Raw genomic sequence first — 15,109 nt, 5'->3', positions numbered from 1 at the left:
CTCCATTAATGGTTCCCCTTCAGCATAAACCCTCATCTGAGAAATTATTAATCCCTGAAACGTATGCAAAAATTGAACAAAATAAATCAACAACACTCAACCAAACTCATTTCATTTACTGAATAATTTGAATAATTTACAAGAAAATAACTTACAATAAATTTGTTCAGTTTCTTCCTCGAATCAGGTATATTTTCTAACAGTTTATTGATAGGGTCAAGCACATAGAATTTCTTTTTGTTCACATCGGTAATCCACAACCACCAATATGCTCCATTACAAATTGGCACAAATAGCTGAAGTTTGAAAAAATAATAAAATATTTCAGTCAAAATAATAGCAAACAAGAGAATTATCGAATAATTTTTAGAAATTACAACTTACAAATGGATGCGATGCAAGTTTTCTTTTGTCAAGAAACTGCCGATGGTGGGCATACTGTTCAATATCGAACCGGTAGGCCTTGTTTGTACTTTTATCAATGTAGGACTCGCCATGTGTTCTGTAAGACCCCAGATTTTGAAAATTAAATAATAAATTATTTATGATTTATTTTATTTATTCGAAAGCATATTTTCAGAAATTTTTGTATTAATTGAGTACTTTTAATTATTGATTTAAAGCTTTAGTGATTTAAAAATAATGAGAATTTTATATGCTTCAATTTGAATAATTAGATTTTTAACTCTATTTTATAATTTAAAGAAAATTAAGTTGATTATCTCCAAATATTGAATTAGAATATTGAGTTGAAAATAATTTGTAGATGATGATTAAATGATAATTTTGTGGATATTATTAATGGATTTGGAATTAGTTTTCAATTACTATATTATTCTTTAATTTTATTAAAATTATTAATTACCTAAAATCCCCAATTTCATACCTAAAACCCTAATCCCCAAATTTAAACCCTAACCCTATTACCCAATTCACCTACACGTATAACCCCTACCACCTGTGCATTCTTCTATTAGCCACGCTCACACTCCCTCATGACTCACTTACCACCGCCAACCTCTACACACAATACAACTTCAGCAAACAAAATGGAAAAGAAAAGAAGAGAAATCAGAGGAAGAGAAATGAGAGATGGAGATCCAGAGAGTGAGGGAACCGCGAGGAAGAAGAGAAGGAGAAGGGCGTGGCGTTGGCGGCTGGGTACCGCCGCCGTTCAACTCTTCGTCGCACCGTCCACGTCGAGCTCGTCCCATCACTGTCATGTCACGAAGGAAGGGTCGCCGCCGTTCGTGCCTTGCCGTCACCATTCGCGGAGGGAGAGGAAGCAAATGCGCCAGAGGAGCTGTTGTCGCAGCCATTGTTGCTGCCGCTGCCGCCGTGACCGCGGGCGTAGTCCGCCGTCGGGTCGTGTGCCACTGATGGTGGTGAACCAAACGTCGCCCTTGATGCTGGAGAAGAACCCCAGAGTTGCTGTTCTGCTTTCGAATCCTCTCTTTCTGAAATTGTAACCCTCTCATTCTTGTTCTGCTTCAAACTTATCCCTCTGTCATGTTCTTGTTCTGATCATAGTCACATGTATTCTTATTTTAGCTCCGCCACTTTGCTTCTAATATCTGCTACAACTAGTGTTGGTGTCGATGCTGTTTTGGGACTGTTGTAGTTGTTGCTGGTTCTGTGTGAGGTTACTGCTGCTGCGAGATAGGAAGAAAAAAAAAAGGGAAATTGTCGCGGTTATGGATTTCTTGGAGTTTCGGTTAATTGAGGTAGGGGATTTGTTTTAAAAATAAATGTTTTAAGTTATGAATACCATTAAAATTAAATGAGTAACTGCAAATGGTTTATGGTTGCTTTGCGTGAATAATTGTTGGAATTGAGTTGAATCATGGATGTAGTTGGTGATTGGTTTAATGATTTAATGTAGTAATTATTGACGATGTTGTGTATTTTAAATTTATACTTGCTGTTAGTACTTGTTGACGTTGATTTTGTGTATGGAGTGTTGCTATGGTTGCTGGAAATTCATTTGATGAATCAGAACTTGATATGTTGTTATAGATGAGATGCTGAAGAATGGATGCTGTGATAATATGGTTACGTTGCACCTATGATATGAAATTGTAATATATTGAATTAAGAGTTCTTGGACAACTTTGGTTAGTCAAAAGAAAGTTAGAAATGTGGTTTTAGATGAATCCTATGCTTGAATATAAGATTTGGCATGAGAGGTTGTTGGAAGTGCATTATGCAGAATTTCTGCAATTTCTGCATAATTGGCAGCAGAATGAACGAATTTCTGGGAGCATTCCAGATCATAATTTTAGATGAAATTATTTTTCTATGAAACTTTAATGTGTTCTTAATATCTCGTAAAAATTTCAGAATTAATTGATAAGTGGATTGGGAGAAATGAATTTTTGAAGATTGATGGTTTCAGCAGAAAATTCTGTTTCTTTACTACAGAAGCACCAACTTCCAATTCACTTAATTTATAATTCTGATGAGTATTTGGGCTGAAACCAACGGCAGTTTCAAGCTTTATGTGTCTAAAATATTCAGTTTAAATTTCGTGTCAAAACTCTTTTTAACCAATTAGATATGTTGCAAAAAGTGTGAGTTGCTTGTTGGATTTTGAAAACAGATTTGTATAAGGCAGGGCTGTGTTTGTAACCTCATAACTTTTACATGTGACATGGTAATAGTCTAAAATTTAGTTTTCTAGAAAGCTGAAAGAGTTGTTTTTAAGTACATGAATTTTGAAAGGCACTGGGTGAGAATTGGATTTTCAGTGAATTTAACAAATTTACTACTCGCTGCTGTTTTTTCTGCAATGATAGTAGAATTTTTGAAAGATTTGTACAAATTTCAATTATGGTAGGAATGCCCCAGAACCAAGTTTTATTTTCTAAACCCGTGTTTTTACAATAACTAAAGGGATTAAAGAGAGTATAATGACCAATTAAGAATGTTTACCTAGTAAATTGTTGAGGAAAGTTTGAACGTTGTTAAAGCTGAGGGAACCCGTAAGGGTGGTTTTAGTGCTATTTTAGAGGAGATTATGTCTGAATTCCTATAAAAGTTCAGGAACTTAGTTAAATGTAAATGTGTAAGTTGTCTCCAAGAATGTTTAAGGTTAATGGGTGATGCGGAGGTATGTATAATTAGACGGTGGTGCGGAGGTATGTATAGTTAGGCGGTGATGCGGAGGTATGTTTTACAGTATTGGTGATGCAGAGGCATGATAAAGAGAAAGTAAATGAGAAACCATGTTTGAAAGAGATAATTGAAATGAATAAGTATATTATGAAAAGTGTATGTTGAATGGGCCTTGTGCCAAACTGCTAATGCGAAAGTGCCCGCCTAATGGATAGCCTAAGATTGCTAATGCGGGAATGTTCGCCTAATTGATAGCACTGTTTCTTACTGTGATACACATTGAACTGTTATTATAATGAGGCCTAATTGACACGGATAACCGTGATGCCAAGGTAGAGAATTGACACAGTAAAGGGACCATATTCGGGGTTCACTCCGAGTAACGTCGGGTTGCGGGTAGACAACCGACGCATGAGCTCATGGCCTGCGCTAGGAACAGGCATGCATCATCTTGTTTGCGCATTTACATTTGATTGCGTTTGCTTTATTTTGTTTATTTGTGACTGTGATGTTGTTTTGGTGATTTTACTTGAGTTGTGGTCTTAATAATGTATTTAGGAAAGTTGTTTATGGATAAGGAATTGTTAATGTGACTGGGATTTTATTTAAGTAACGAGATTTAAAGAAAGGAATTTAAAACTGTTTTAAGTGAAATTGTTTTTATGATATGAATTAGCTATTTGTGTTTACTTTATATATTGCGGCGTTCACGTTCCCTACTGAGAACGTGTGGGTTTGTTCTCACCCCAAAGTTTTTAAAAAACCTTTTCAGAGGTACAGACAGGATGGCTAGTTCAAGAGCTACGGACATAGAAGGCTTGTTTGGCTAGTTGCTTTTGGATTTATTTCCCTTGCCCTTGATGTTATAAAGTGTTGTATTTTTACAGAGGGATAGGTTTGTATTTAAGTCTTGTATGAATAATTATTATGTATTAATCTTAATTATGTGAGTATATGTTTATCTGACATAGTTGAGTTTGAAGAATATACCAAACTAAAAGGAATTTCGTTTTTCTTAAAAACTATCGACCAGTTAACGTGTAGAGGCTCAATATTAAATAGCTAATAAAAGGAAAATAGAGTCGTAACGCCTTACTCTTAGTACGATCATGACGTGCTAGAAGTTAAGGTGTTACATTATGGTATCAGAGCAGTTCGTTCCCGTTAGAGCCTTGGGATTGGACTGACTATGCTTCATTGCATACTCTGAGTGTCTGTCATGCTTAGTGACTTGTTCTGATAACAAGAATTTAGATTTGATATGCATGACTGTCTGTTGATTAACGCTGTTAGCCTACCATTGCATACCTCATGGTATTAAGTCTGGCCAACTTAATACTAATGATTTATGTATATGAGGGTACTAACGGGTTATCATAGACGAAATAGAAGTAATAAGTAGACGTAAATCACGGGGTTTGGAAACGTTAGAAGTTAAGTTTTAGGGGTTACTTCGTTTCAACATATAATTCTTATTTGTGCCAACGTGGTTTGATGTCAACTCTTCCTTGATTGTTTGCAGTGAAATTCTTTGTTTCGAACTTCCCTCTTAAGAAGTGCTTTGAATTACTTCTGACCATATCTTATCATTCATAAGATATGATTTCTTTCACATTTGAACAAAACTGAACGTGCTAGACTTTTTTGTTTCTTTTTTTTTTATATTTTTGAAAGTGAAGTTGATGCAAATCTTTTCTATCTTATATCAATTTTCGAGGACGAAAATTTTTATAAGTGGGGTAGGATGTAAGACCCAGATTTTGAAAATTAAATAATAAATTATTTATGATTTATTTTATTTATTCAAAAGCATATTTTCAGAAATTTTTGTATTAATTGAGTACTTTTAATTATTGATTTAAAGCTTTAGTGATTTAAAAACAATGAGGATTTTATATGCTTCAATTTGAATAATTAGATTTTTAACTCTATTTTATAATTTAAAGAAAATTAATTTGATTATCTCCAAATATTGAATTAGAATATTGAGTTGAAAATAATTTGTAGATGATGATTAAATGATAATTTTGTGGATATTATTAATGGATTTGGAATTAGTTTTCAATTACTATATTATTTTTTAATTTTATTAAAATTATTAATTACCCAAAATCCCCAATTTCATACCCAAAACCCTAATCCCCAAATTTAAACCCTAACCCTATTACCCAATTCACCTACACGTATAACCCCTACCACCTGTGCATTCTTCTATTAGCCACGCTCACACTCCCTCATGACTCACTTACCACCGCCAACCTCTACACACAATACAACTTCAGCAAACAAAATGGAAAAGAAAAGAAGAGAAATCAGAGGAAGAGAAATGAGAGATGGAGATCCAGAGAGTGAGGGAACCGCGAGGAAGAAGAGAAGGAGAAGGGCGTGGCGTTGGCGGCTGGGTACCGCCGCCGTTCAACTCTTCGTCGCACCGTCCACGTCGAGCTCGTCCCATCACTGTCATGTCACGAAGGAAGGGTCGCCGCCGTTCGTGCCTTGCCGTCACCATTCGCGGAGGGAGAGGAAGCAAATGCGCCAGAGGAGCTGTTGTCGCAGCCATTGTTGCTGCCGCTGCCGCCGTGACCGCGGGCGTAGTCCGCCGTCGGGTCGTGTGCCACTGATGGTGGTGAACCAAACGTCGCCCTTGATGCTGGAGAAGAACCCCAGAGTTGCTGTTCTGCTTTCGAATCCTCTCTTTCTGAAATTGTAACCCTCTCATTCTTGTTCTGCTTCAAACTTATCCCTCTGTCATGTTCTTGTTCTGATCATAGTCACATGTATTCTTATTTTAGCTCCGCCACTTTGCTTCTAATATCTGCTACAACTAGTGTTGGTGTCGATGCTGTTTTGGGACTGTTGTAGTTGTTGCTGGTTCTGTGTGAGGTTACTGCTGCTGCGAGATAGGAAGAAAAAAAAAAGGGAAATTGTCGCGGTTATGGATTTCTTGGAGTTTCGGTTAATTGAGGTAGGGGATTTGTTTTAAAAATAAATGTTTTAAGTTATGAATACCATTAAAATTAAATGAGTAACTGCAAATGGTTTATGGTTGCTTTGCGTGAATAATTGTTGGAATTGAGTTGAATCATGGTTGTAGTTGGTGATTGGTTTAATGATTTAATGTAGTAATTATTGACGATGTTGTATATTTTAAATTTATACTTGCTGTTAGTACTTGTTGACGTTGATTTTGTGTATGGAGTGTTGCTATGATTGCTGGAAATTCATTTGATGAATCAGAACTTGATATGTTGTTATAGATGAGATGCTGAAGAATGGATGCTGTGATAATATGGTTACGTTGCACCTATGATATGAAATTGTAATATATTGAATTAAGAGTTCTTGGACAACTTTGGTTAGTCAAAAGAAAGTTAGAAATGTGGTTTTAGATGAATCCTATGCTTGAATATAAGATTTGGCATGAGAGGTTGTTGGAAGTGCATTATGCAGAATTTCTGCAATTTCTGCATAATTGGCAGCAGAATGAACGAATTTCTGGGAGCATTTCAGATCATAATTTTAGATGAAATTATTTTTCTATGAAACTTTAATGTGTTCTTAATATCTCGTAAAAATTTCAGAATTAATTGATTAGTGGATTGGGAGAAATGAATTTTTGAAGATTGATGGTTTCAGCAGAAAATTCTGTTTCTTTACTGCAGAAGCACCAACTTCCAATTCACTTAATTTATAATTCTGATGAGTATTTGGGCTGAAACTAACGGCAGTTTCAAGCTTTATGTGTCTAAAATATTCAGTTTAAATTTCGTGTCAAAACTCTTTTTAACCAATTAGATATGTTGCAAAAAGTGTGAGTTGCTTGTTGGATTTTGAAAACAGATTTGTATAAGGCAGGGCTGTGTTCGTAACCTCATAACTTTTACATGTGACATGGTAATAGTCTAAAATTTAGTTTTCTAGAAATCTGAAAGAGTTGTTTTTAAGTACATGAATTTTGAAAGGCAATGGGTGAGAATTGGATTTTTAGTGAATTTAAGAAATTTACTACTCGCTGCTGTTTTTTCTGCAATGATAGTAGAATTTTTGAAAGATTTGTACAAATTTCAATTATGGTAGGAATGCCCCAGAACCAAGTTTTATTTTCTAAACCCGTGTTTTTACAATAACTAAAGGGATTAAAGAGAGTATAATGACCAATTAAGAATGTTTACCTAGTAAATTGTTGAGGAAAGTTTGAACGTTGTTAAAGCTGAGGGAACCCGTAAGGGTGGTTTTAGTGCTATTTTAGAGGAGATTATGTCTGAATTCCTATAAAAGTTCAGGAACTTAGTTAAATGTAAATGTGTAAGTTGTCTCCAAGAATGTTTAAGGTTAATGGGTGATGCGGAGGTATGTATAATTAGACGGTGGTGCGGAGGTATGTATAGTTAGGCGGTGATGCGGAGGTATGTTTTACAGTATTGGTGATGCAGAGGCATGATAAAGAGAAAGTAAATGAGAAACCATGTTTGAAAGAGATAATTGAAATGAATAAGTAAATTATGAAAAGTGTATATTGAATGGGCCTTGTGCCAAACTGCTAATGCGAAAGTGCCCGCCTAATGGATAGCCTGAGATTGCTAATGCGAGAATGTTCGCCTAATTGATAGCACTGTTTCTTACTGTGATACACATTGAACTGTTATTATAATGAGGCCTAATTGACACGGATAACCGTGATGCCAATGTGTCTAATTGACACAGTAAAGGGACCATATTCGGGGTTCACTCCGAGTAACGTCGGGTTGCGGGTAGACAACCGACGCATGAGCTCATGGTCTGCGCTAGGAACAGGCATGCATCATCTTGTTTGCGCATTTACATTTGATTGCGTTTGCTTTATTTTGTTTATTTGTGACTGTGCTGTTATTTTGGTGATTTTCTTGTGTGTTTGATGGATATTTTACTTGAGTTGTGGTCTTAATAATGTATTTAGGAAAGTTGTTTATGGATAAAGAATTGTTAATGTGACTGGGATTTTATTTACGTAACGAGATTTAAAGAAAGGAATTTAAAACTGTTTTAAGTGAAATTGTTTTTATGATATGAATTAGCTATTTGTGTTTACTCTATATATTGCGGCGTTCACGTTCCCTACTGAGAACGTGTGGCTTTGTTCTCACCCCAAAGTTTTTAAAAAATCTTTTCAGAGGTACAGACAGGATGGCTAGTTCAAGAGCTACGGACATAGAAGGCTTGTTTGGCTAGTTGCTTTTGGATTTATTTCCCTCGCCCTTGATGTTGTAAAGTGTTGTATTTTTACAGAGGGATAGGTTTGTATTTAAGTCTTGTATGAATAATTATTATGTATTAATCTTAATTATGTGAGTATATGTTTATCTGACATAGTTGAGTTTGAAGTATATACCAAACTAAAAGGAATTTCGTTTTTCTTAAAAACTATCGACCAGTTAACGTGTAGAGGCTCAATATTAAATAGCTAATAAAAGGAAAATAGAGTCGTAACGCCTTACTCTTAGTACGATCATGACGTGCTAGAAGTTAAGGTGTTACATGTCCCCAACATAAAATTCTGCAAAAAGAATATCAGTTAAATCACATTTGCACTGAACCCAACACAATTCATGCACCGAACTGAAAACAATTCATGTGCTGAATAATACTTGAAAAACATTCAATTATCATGAGAAAATTTTTATTTATGCAAAAGAACTCAACAAAACACATAACAATGAGGTGAATCAATATTAATATTCCCACTCTACCGAACAGCAATTAGCAGTGAATAAGAAATTTAGCTTACCACAATATCCAGCGGCACAATGTATATTAGTTCTTGATACCGTCGAACTTTTATTTCGTTGAGAATCATGCTGTATATACAAACCACCTACAGGATGAAAATTTATGAGATATACTATATAGGATTGTTTAGAAAAATCATTAACGTTAACGCAAATGGCAAAGGATTTACCATGGCATGCACTTGTTCTTTGAGCATTAGAGACATGAAATATTCTCTTAATCCCTCGTAAAATTCCTCGTGTTTCAAGACAAATATTGGATCATATTCATTGCTACCATCTTTTGTCTTTTTCACATGTGTCATCCATCGATAAAACTTTTCAATCAACTCATTTATGATTTTTTTTTCTTTTTCTCCGGGGTTTTGTAAACTTCAGAAGCTGGTAAGGTTAGTTCTGAAGTTGTTGCTTCAGCAAAGTTTAATGCTGCTGTCACTCCAGCATCTACCACCGCCTCTTTCAAGATTTCAAGCTGTGAAACATTCAATTGAGAGGGCTTACTTGGTTGAGATGCTGGTGGACTTATCTCAAGGTTAAAGGAAGCCCTTTCATCTTCCCTTTTCCTAGGTTGAGTAGCATTGCAAGATGATAAATATTTAACAAAGATATTAAACAAAAATAATATTTAATTATTGTAGTGAACCGAAATTTAAATAAATAGTGAACCAAAATCCAAACTTATAGTGAACCGAAATGATATTAAAAAAAAGCAAGTAAAATATCTATGAAATGATGACAAGATTAGAGTTTTTTGTTCTGATTTTCATGCTACCGGAGGTTCTTGGGATTGTTGCTATTCTTCTTCATCAGAAATTTTATAGACATCTTCATCTTTGAAAAACTCTTCAATAATATAACTCGTAAGTGACACCGTAACATCCTGCTTTTTGTGTTCTGGAGGGCAGCTATAAGAAACAGAAGAGAGTCCAAAGACAACAACACATTGAATTAATTTCTGGTTTCAACTGAATCATAATTAAACCATGTATAAGCAGTAAATATTATCGGTATTTATATAAGCAGTAAAACTTACACATCAACAGGTGCTTCTTGTTTGGATTGCTGTGCCACTGGAGGTTCTTTGGATTGTTCTTCTTCTTCTTTGACATGGCTATTGCATTAAATATAAAACAGTTCAATAACAACCCAGAATTGTTATCCTATACCATTAAAATTAATAAAAAGAATTTTTATATGAAACTTACTCTTGATTAGAAACTTCATAGACATAGTCATCTTTGATTAATTTTTCAATTATAGAACTTGTAAGAGACACCGTAACACCCTGCTTTTCGGGTTCTGGAGGGCAGCTGTAATAAACAGAAGAGAGTCCAAAGACAAGAACACATTGAATTCATTTCTGGTTTCAACTAAACCATAATTAAACCATGTATAAGCAGTAAACATTGAACAAGATTCATGTGGTGAATAAATATTTATTAACTTACTCATTATTAGAAGTTTGTTGTGTTTCATTTTGTGGAGGGACATAGATGAAGTCATCTCTGATCAACTCTTCCTGGACAGAACTTGGAAGAGACAATGCAAGAGGATGTCTAAGGAATGTAAACAATGATAAAGTTAATGTTGAATAATTAGAATTTGCACATTGAAAAATAGAAATTTGCACATTGAAAAACTCACACTTCCAAAGGTTGAGAACGAGTTTCTTGTCAAAACTCAACGATTTGTAGCTCAGAATCAGGTGTAGCTCTAGCGACATTTAAACACATTTACCTTGTGATTAATTAAACAAAAATTATTACCTAAATCTAAAAGAATAACATAAATATTTTTAACTTACACTGTTGGAGTTTTAAAAGTCTTTCTTGGGAAGATTTTCCATTTTCTAAAATATTTAACCGTACTTTCTGGGGTTGTTTTTCTAAAAAAAAGATGACAAATTAAAATTAGAAACCAAGATTAAAAGCAGAGGTCTAGAAATACATTAAATTCATTTTTGGGCAACCCCCGAACTGAAAGTAGAATATTCAGTGAACCAATTTACCTGGTATTGCTCACGGCATTTACAGAAGGTGTAGAGCTTCCTTGAGTCTGTAAGAGTTGCTCGCTATCCAGATTTACAGTTGGCACTCTAAGCAAGTTTAAATAAATATTAGTAATGAATCTAGAGGAATTAGAAAAGGTTGTAGAAAAAGTAAGCAAAGAAAGAAAAAGAACTCGGGAATAATAAACTGAATCTTACGTCTGGGAGAATTCATTTTGTGCTTGTGGAGAGTCAAAATGATCCGGAGCAATGTTTGCTGACTGAGCTCCATCATTTCTTTTCTTTGATCTCTTTTCTCTTATCATCTCCAATGCTCGTTTTCTCCTTTTTGCAGCATTGTCTTTTGCTTGTTCATTTCTGAAAGTTCATAAATTAAGTATCAAGGAACCTAGAACATAAGAATCAATAAAAGAAAATATGATTTGAGAAACTTACTCCTTGTCAGATTGGGCTTGTATTTTTGCCACCCTTTCCGGTTGTTTTCTTTTTATAACGGGTGTTTTTTCGATTTCATTTTCTCTGGAATACAGACAAACACATCGAATTTATACCAGAGATAAAACACTAACAATGAAGTCAATCAAACTCACAGAAACCACCGAACCGAATTGAATTAAAGTACTAAAACGAAAATTAGAAACTCACCGAACCGAAATTAATTCATTTGATCACAGAAATTACACAATACTTACTGGCTTTCAGATTCGCTTGTGCTCTTTGAATCTATCGGCACAGGCTTTTTTTTTTAGTTTATTTTTTAATCACCTACGGTGGTTGTTTTCTTTTTTTTGTTCTGATTTTTTTATTTCTTTTTCTCTGCAATACATAAGAACAAGCACATAAGAACAAATTTAAGCAAATACAAGTTAAATGAAATCAATATGAAAATTAAACTTACTGGCTTTCGGATTCAGATTCGGAAAATCTTTCCTCTTCTGAAGAAGAATCCATCTCGACAATTTTCTTTTTTATTTTTTTTCCTTTTTCTTTCTTGTCCAAGTTACTTGTTTTTGTTTTTAATTTCTTTTTTCCCTTGTTGTACAGAAGTCCCTATAACAGAAACAAGGACTCAATTATTTAATTATCAAGAAAACACATTATCAATGCGGTGAACCAAATGAAGCAATCCCACCGAACCGAAAAATATTCAAATGGTGAATAGTACATGACAACTATTTAATCATGAAGAAAAATATTTCTTAATGTAGAAACATTCAAATGAACAAACTAACAATTGCAAGTAAGACAAATAAATTAATTATAATCTAAAACAGAAGTTTATTTAGTTAGTCGAGTATTTTAAAAGCATTTGAAAACAAAATTTTGGGAGAATTTTAGTAGAGTATTTACCAATGGTTCTGTTGCTTCTCTAGAAATCTGTTCAAGGATCATTTGCCTTGTGGAATGGGCCACCCACAGTGCAGGGGGAGCATCAGGTGCGAATGGGAGGGGGAACTTAGTTTCGTAGAAGTATATCAACATTAATACAAAAACACAGCCATCAACAGACTGTTTCTTCCTCTTTCTCTTGTTTTCAACTCCTTTCATCAAGAAGTTGAGCACATGTTTTGTCCAATCCCATTCCCGAATGTTGTCCACATGAAAGATCAGTGGCTTATGGATTGGGGAGGCCACACTTACTGTTGTGGGGAGCAAGAAGCACTTTTGTATAAAGACAACAAAAGTCCTCTTGATTTTTTTCTGGTTCTCCTCCCCTTCTACACTCATATCCAGCACATTCCTTGTCTACTGGATTCAGGTTGTTGTAATCAACCTTATCAAAAAAATGATTTCCTACAATATTTTAATAGAAAAAATCAGTCAAAAACAGTCAGTTTAATTTTCTGGACACCAATGAACTGAAAATAAGCAGTAAGTGAAAAATGTATTACCTCCGTTGGTTATGCCGAGGGCAACTGCTACTTTTTGAGGAGTTATGTATATTTTTTCCTGGAGAGTTTTCAGGCATCCTTTCTCTTCATCAAAGCGATCAAGCAATTCTTTCAAGAGGGTATTAGAGACATTCATTTCTGGGACATTTGCCAGGGCACCAAATCCCATTTCTTCCACAATATCTTTCTTTTCTTGACTCATTTCCCTGTACACTGTTGCTATTGCCTTTTTTTGGCATTTGCAATAGTGAGTTTTCTGCAAATTTTGTAACAGAATGTGAAGATATATTTATAATACAAAATAGATATTATTTGAATGAAAGCTGATAAATATATTTAATCTGCTTACGTTATAATGTGTCTTCTCCTTCATTGTTGCCATTTTCTTGTTGTGTTTTCTGTAATGAAAAATTTTGGTCAATACTTCATTGAATACATCAACAAGCACAAGCAAGTATATCTTAATCAAGTCAATTAAAATGCCACAAGCCACCGAACCGAAACTCATTCATGCACAAAACCAAAATCACAAAGGCCACCGAACCGAAAAACATTCATGTGGTTAATAAATGATGATCAACTTTCAATCAACAAGAATATTATTTCTCTATGCAAAAGAAGTACTAAAGATATTAACAATTTTTTTCAAAGCTCTAGTTAAACTATCCACACAAGTAAGAACAAGCACATATATCTTAATCAAATCAACATCTTCCAAAAGAAAAGTTTTTCAAATTTCATCAATTAGGTGTTCTTTCAAAATAACATTTGCAGATTGGTTTCTTTAAAAACTCTTACTAAAACTTTTGATATCTTTCTTTAAGTATCAAGGTCAACTACAATTCGTGTTGAAATCTATCCAATATAATGAGACAATTTTACAGTAGTATGGCTTATCAAAGTGAAAGAGTTTTTTCTAATTTCAATTGTCCTAAACAAAACTTATTCAATACATCAAAAGCACAATCATGTATATCTTAATCAAGTTAATTAAAATGCCACAACCTACCGAACCGAAACTCATTCATGCACAGAACCAAAATCCCAAAGGCCATCGAACTGAAAAATGTTCATGTGGTTAATAAATGATGATCAACTTTCAATCAACAAGAATAGTATTCTTCCATGCAAAAGAAGTACTGAAGATAGTAACAAATCTCTAGTTAAATATCCATACCAATAAGAACAAGCACGTATATCTTAAAGTCCTAGTTACACTGAATTGAATGAAAATAACAACAAATATCATTTCAAACCCTAGTTATACTGTAAAAATCATATACAATAGTTCAATCTACTAAACGAAGCAAATCAAATCAGTAAAACTAAAATGCAACTAAGGAAAACACTACATTGCAAGATTTCAGATGAACAGTAGTTTTCTCATACCTTTGGTAGTCTTTGTTGCGGTTTTCGTTTGTTTCTGGTTGTTGCTTGCGAAATCTTCTTCCGATTTCTTTCCAGTAGTGATTTTCGCAGAGAATGTGATTGACGTTTGACTGATTTTGAGAGAGATTCGAAAAGACGAAGTGTTTTCGTGTGTGTTGAAGAAGAAGGAACGTTTTTTCATAATGAAGTGCGTGGAAGTCACGTTTATTTAATGATATTGGGAAGTGCGTTAGTTGTTTTGGGTTTGGACCAACTTGGTTACATGGTTACATGGATGTATAGCAGACCCATTTTTATATATGGCCCATTTGTCATAAGAAGTAACTTCATATCAGTTTTTGCATCATAAACAGTAATTAGGAACTCAAACCATCTCTCTCTTTTCCATTAGGAGAATCTAACTTTAGTCCATGTTATGGTTCCACTTAATTAATTAATTAAAATAAATAAAATTATATTAATTATTATTTCTTTTACAATAATATTATTTAAATTTATTTGAATTCAAAAATAATTTACTATTAAAAAATATTAATATTAAAAAATTTATAATATAGTTAGCATTTTTAAATTTATAACAACTAATTTTATAATATGGTTAACATTTTTAAATTTTATAGATAAAAATAAATAATCTAACCAAAAATTATTTTGAAATGTGTAAAAATTAAATTTTTTTACATAAACAATTTTAATTAATTATAATTTAATATAACAATATACATAATATTTAATAATAATTTAATATAATTATTTATATTAATTATAATTTAAATAATTATTATAAATTATTTATTAATTAAAAATATAATTATTAAAATAATATTAATTATAATTTAATATAATTATTTATTTAATTATTAATTAAATAATTAAATTATAATTAATTAATTAATAATTATAATATATAACTATTAATTAATTAATTATAATTTAATTAT

The 15,109-nt window shown here is 33.3% G+C and overlaps 2 long non-coding RNA genes across 2 annotated transcripts; both read left to right on the top strand.

Moving 5' to 3' along the window:
* The first annotated feature begins 896 nt into the window (after nucleotides 1–896).
* LOC112722245 (uncharacterized) lies at nucleotides 897–4,080 on the top strand. Its single transcript, XR_003812304.2, has 3 exons — nucleotides 897–1,465; nucleotides 1,552–1,724; nucleotides 3,887–4,080. It is a non-coding gene; the product is annotated as an uncharacterized lncRNA (long non-coding RNA).
* A 675-nt stretch (nucleotides 4,081–4,755) lies between these two features.
* On the top strand, nucleotides 4,756–8,458 carry LOC112722244 (uncharacterized). The gene is made up of 3 exons (XR_003162544.3): nucleotides 4,756–5,820; nucleotides 5,907–6,079; nucleotides 8,265–8,458. It is a non-coding gene; the product is annotated as an uncharacterized lncRNA (long non-coding RNA).
* Nucleotides 8,459–15,109: the final 6,651 nt, after the last annotated feature.

This window comes from Arachis hypogaea, chromosome 11 (assembly GCF_003086295.3).
Source record: "Arachis hypogaea cultivar Tifrunner chromosome 11, arahy.Tifrunner.gnm2.J5K5, whole genome shotgun sequence".
Taxonomy (NCBI): domain Eukaryota; kingdom Viridiplantae; phylum Streptophyta; class Magnoliopsida; order Fabales; family Fabaceae; genus Arachis; species Arachis hypogaea.
The sequence above is the reverse complement of the archived record's forward strand: the minus strand, read 5'-3'. Positions and strand labels throughout refer to the sequence as shown.